The sequence below is a fragment of the Panthera leo genome, chromosome A2, assembly GCF_018350215.1.
Source record: "Panthera leo isolate Ple1 chromosome A2, P.leo_Ple1_pat1.1, whole genome shotgun sequence".
Lineage (NCBI taxonomy): Eukaryota > Metazoa > Chordata > Mammalia > Carnivora > Felidae > Panthera > Panthera leo.
Window position 1 is genome coordinate 126,948,769 of NC_056680.1, and position 5,405 is coordinate 126,954,173.

The 5,405-nt window shown below is 34.2% G+C and overlaps 1 non-coding gene across 1 annotated transcript; it reads left to right on the forward strand.

Annotated features, from left to right (window-relative positions):
- Window positions 1-425: 425 nt before the first annotated feature.
- On the forward strand, window positions 426-555 carry LOC122214682. Its single transcript, XR_006200057.1, has one exon. It is a non-coding gene; the product is annotated as a small nucleolar RNA SNORA70 (small nucleolar RNA).
- The last annotated feature ends 4,850 nt before the right edge of the window (window positions 556-5,405 follow it).

Consider the following 5,405-nt stretch of genomic DNA (forward strand, 5'->3'; position numbering starts at 1 on the left):
TACTCTGGACTGAACCTGAAGAATATGTCTGGGCTCTTCATAGTTAAAAAAGATCTGACCTTAAAATTCTCTGTTGAAACAAATCATTTGAAGACCATCATCCCACCAAAGAGTATTCTTTAAAAAATTTTTTTTTAATTTTTACTTACTTATTAAGATTACTTATTTATTTTGAGAGAGAGTATGAGTAGAGAAAAGGCAGAGAGAGAGGGAGAGAGAGAATCCCAAGCAGGCCCCATGCTGTCAGTGCGGAGCCTGACGCAGGGCTCCATCCCACGAACTGTGAGGTCATGACCTGAGCTAAAATCAAAGAGTTGGTTGCTTAACCAACTGAGCCATGCAGGCTCCCCCATCCCCATCAAATAATATTCTTAATTTGCAATAAATATACCCTAGTATACATGCTTTTTAAAAGTAGAATATATCTACAGCTTAAGCCGACTGTGCTCTTTCCCCATGGGGCCCAGTGTGCAATGGCTGCGAACAGCAGCCTCCTTGGTAGTGTATGCAGCCTGTTGGTTGTACGGGTTGCTCTAAGGGACCTTGAAGACAGTTTTGTTCCAGTGGACATTGAGGGTTGGCCTCATGCTTTCTCCAATCTAGGCTCCAGACAGGTACGCGGGGTGCCTTTGGAAAGCCCCAGGGCACAGTGGCCAGGGTCCACATTGGCCAAGTCATCATGTCCATCCGTACCAACTTGTAGAACAAGGAGTATGTGATTGAGGCCCTACTAGGGCCAAGTTCAAGTTCCCTGGCTGCCAGAAGATCCACATTTCCAAGAAGTGGGGCTTTACTAAGTTTAACGCGGACGAATTTGAAGACATGGTGGCTGAAAAGCGGCTCATCCCAGACGGCTGTGGGGTCAAATACATCCCTAATTGTGGCCCCTTGGACAAATGGCGGGCTCTGCACTCATGAGAACCTCAGCAGTGCCCTTCCCCATTCATGCCCACCAATAAATCCTGCTTCCTGTCAAAAAAAAAAAAGTAGAATATATTTGTACAATTTTAAATCTTTATCCCATAATTCCCCCTTTTTCTTTTCAGTCACAAGAACTCTCATCTCACACTTCAGCGGCTCATGTTAAATATGTACCACGAATCCTGCACGTGCTTCTCACTCTCATGCACTTTCATGTAGACATTTGGTATACATGGATATATGTACATATGCACACATAGGACTTTAATCATTGATGTACAAATGGGATTTTATTTTATGCAATTTTCTGTAGATCCTCCTATGGCTACATAAATAGTTCATGAATATCATTCAATTTCTTTTTTTTTTAATATCACTCAATCTCTATAGCTCTCATTCATTGTTTATAGTAACTATATGTGGTTAGACAGAAGTTTTAAAATTTTATATATTGACTTATGTTGTTATTTTTAATAAGTTCTGAGTTTAATAATAAGTTCAACGATCTCTTCCAGTGGGAATACTAATTTCATGTACTTGATCCCCTTTTAGGATATTTACTGTTTTTAATATATAAATTTTTATTCCTTTTATTTTCCTCCAAATGCATTATAACTTTTACCAACATCTAATAATCATTTTCCCATTGAGTTAACTACCAAATTGTCATATATTAAATATATATATACCTGGGTCTATTTCTGGATTTTCTAGGGTTTTTTCCCATTGCTTTTTATGCTTTTCCTACATTAGTACCATATTATTTTGATTAAAGTGGCTGTGGAGTATGTTTTGGTATTTGGTAAAGCACATCTGTGTGTGTGGATTTTTTTTTTGGATTTTTTTTTCAATACTTCTCTTGGCTTTTTGCTAGTATTTACGTTCCACATAAACTAAGATTTTTCTACCTAATCTGTCTGTTTAAAAAAATCATTGAGGAATAGTAATGACATTTGTATTATAATTGCTTTTAATTTTGTGGAGAACTGGCAATTTTAAGACATTGATCATCAGATCCAAAATCATGGCATACATTTCCATGTTCTGGTCTTGTTTATCTTTCTCCATTAGATTTATGGTTTTATTCATAGAGGTGCTGTGTTTTTATTATTAATTTATTCTTAGATATTCTATATTTTTGTTAATATTATGTAATAAGTTTTATTTCACTATCCATTTCAATTTTTTTTTATAGAATAGAAAATAGTTGCTGATCCTGGTATATGTATTTTCTGTTAACAGATTGTTGTTCCGATTGGATAATTCCTATTGACATATTTTCAAGTTTATTAACTCTTTTCTCTGTCGTCTTCATTTTGTTATTGAGCCTCTCTTCCAGTGAATTTTTTGTTTTGGTTATTGTATATTTCAGTTATAAAACTTCCATTTGTTTCTTCTTTATGTCTTCTATTTCTTTGCCAAAAATTTCAATTTTACATTTGTTTCTGGAGTGTCCCTGATCATTGGAGCATTTGTAAAATAACTGCTTTAAAGTCTTTTCAGATATTTTCAACAGCTGTGTCATTTTGTTGTTGGAATCTGTTGGTTGTCGTTTCTCCTGCAAGTGGAAATTTTCCTAGGTCTCCACACAGAGAGCAATTTTGGCCTCTATCTTGCACATTTTGGATGTTATGCTATAAAGCTCCTGGTTTATTTTAAATCCCAAGGAAAATGTTAACTTTTTTTTTTTTTTTTTTTGCTTTTAGCAGGCAGTCAACCTGGTTAGGTTTATGCTGAAAGTTCCAACATACCTTTTGTGGGTTGCAGTTCCAATTTCAGTTCAGGTTTCATAATCTTTGTACTGCTGTTTGGATCTGTCCCCTGTGTGTACACCCAGAAACTAGTTTGGGACCTAGTCAGTACTTTATGAGTTAGCTCATAAAGCTCTCAGTAGCTTTGATATCCTTATTAGCATTCTATTTACACGTGCACAACTTGGTGATGGGTCCAGGAATTTATAAACAACTTTATACGTTCCCTACCCACCCCCCCACCCCCCGCCCTTTGTCCTGTTCTCTATGATCTCCCTGGTACTTTTAGGTTTCCTGGGACTTCCTTTCTCAGTCCTCTGCCCGGAAAGCTGAGGCTTTAATTATCCCTCTCTGCCACCCACTTCTACAACTGTGCAGCATTCAGGGCCAAATGGTAGAAGTCCAAAGGGAAAAAAAAAATGGTCAAATCAGTGCAGGATCTGGTGGTTATTTAAATGTTCATTTTCTTACCTAATGTGCCTGCTATTTATTTTCCAGTGTCTTCAAATAGCTGCTTTATGCATTCTGTCCATTTTTATAACTGTTGTCAGTGTGAGAGGTAGGGTGGAGTGTGCTTAGCCATCTTATGCAGAAGAACTGTTGTTAATTTATTTTTAGCATAACTATTGATAAGGATTTGTTTAAATTTATCACGTATAGGAATATAAAGGTTGAAGGACTACACCTTCTACCTGGGTGTTATTTATCTGAAATATTTCTTGCTGTTTGGATTGTATGTTAACACTCTGCATTAAAAGTTTCACTAATAATTAGCATGTGTTAATTGCTGAGAACATGGAGAATATAGAAAAGAATAAGTGTGATTAAAAACTAAGGTGCCTCCCACTCCTACCACTCAGTGATAATAGCTGCTTAATTTTTTTCCTTAACCTTCATCATGTATGTGTGTGGATGTATCTATTTATAGAAAGTGAAATAGCACTGTACTTATGGTTCTCTTTATTTTATAATACATTATAAGTAATATTCATATTATAAAAGTTTAATTGCTGCATAATATTCCACAGTATAGAAGTATATTGACTTTATAATAACCCACATCTTCTGAATATTTTTATGCAAACTATACTTTCTAGAACCTGCAGTTCCTCATAGAGTATTTTCACATAAAAAATATATGTCTGGTTGTTAACAATAAATAAATTAAGATTATAAGAAGAGTCTAATAAGAGATGACAAACATTATTCTTTGGGACACAGGTATATTATTGTTAAGTTCTCGTAATTACTTTAAAACTTTTGGGGTGCCTGGGTGGCTTAGTTGGTTAAGCGTCCAACTCTTGGTTTTGGCTCAAGTCGTGATCTCATGGTTTGTGAGTTCAAGCCTTACATCAGTCTCCCTGCTAACAGCATGGAGCCTACTTGACATTCTCTCTCTCCCTTTCTCTGTGCCCCTCTCCTGCTCACTCTCTATGTCTCTCTCTCAAAAATAAATAAATAAATAAACTTAAAAAAAAACCCAACAACTTTCTTCTCATTAGTCCAAAGCTCTTTGATTTCATGCTTCCTCTCTTTGGTATTGTTTTTTTTCCAAGTATTTAGCAATCATAGGGCTAAGGACAAGGCAAGAATTTTCTGTACAAATTATAATGGTAGTGTAGGAGGTAAATTTACTATTTGGTCCATTTTAGAAATCATTTACCTGACACATTACAGCTTGACTTCTATACACACACACACACACACACACACACACACACACTTAAATAAAAGATACCTTTAGTAGGCATGTGAGAGAAAGTACATCCTCTGTTTTTGCAAAAAAGGAAACCGAACAAAAGAAAAAGCTCTCTGAGTCAAATATATTTGTATGTTATAGTTTCCATTAGATGATTATCAGAACTATAACAATACACTATAAGTACAGAAATGAACCTAAGTATGTCCAGGAAAAGTGTAGCTAAAAAATAATGAACCACTTATTAATTTGAGTGATTCCACAATAACACTATTCATAGCCCGTTTTCATAATCACAGTTTTATTTTATATTTTTTAGGAAAGCTGTTTCAAAGGTATGCTATTATAGCAAAACTATGATGTGGCAAAGACACTACTGATACTTACAAAATTATTTAACTATTTGAGCAATAGACCATATTCCATTTTGGTCCTTACATAAGATTGCCCTAAATAACATAGCATATTATTATTTCAAAGAATTGTTATTTATTTCATTAAATAATTTTATTTCAATTTTCTATGGTACTGTAAAAGGTAACCACATGTAACATTTATCAGAGAGTATTATTCATGGTATTGAAGGATTTATACCTTTTCATGATTTTTAGATAAACATGCAAATCTTTTAAAAATAAAATATAAAGACATAAAATATAAAAGTATAAAATAAGGTATATATCACTATAAAATAGTTAATAGCTAAAATAACATTTTATAATATTCAAAACATCCTACAAGATTAACAAAATATATATCACAATTCAGGCAAATTGGATTTCTTACTCCATTTAATATTGTCCAACAAGCTTTGTGGTGAGAAGTTTTAGATTGTCAATTTTAGGGTAAAGGTTACGATTTATGTATTTGATGACTTTTGTCAGTTTCTGCTAAGGTGCTTTACATCTTCCTAAGGTAAAGTAGTATTTTTATATTTTTATATACTCTGATTTACTTATAACTGACAAGTGGCATATCTTAAATTGACAAAGATATGCATAGAGCAGATGTCAGAAGACAGAAATGATTATAGT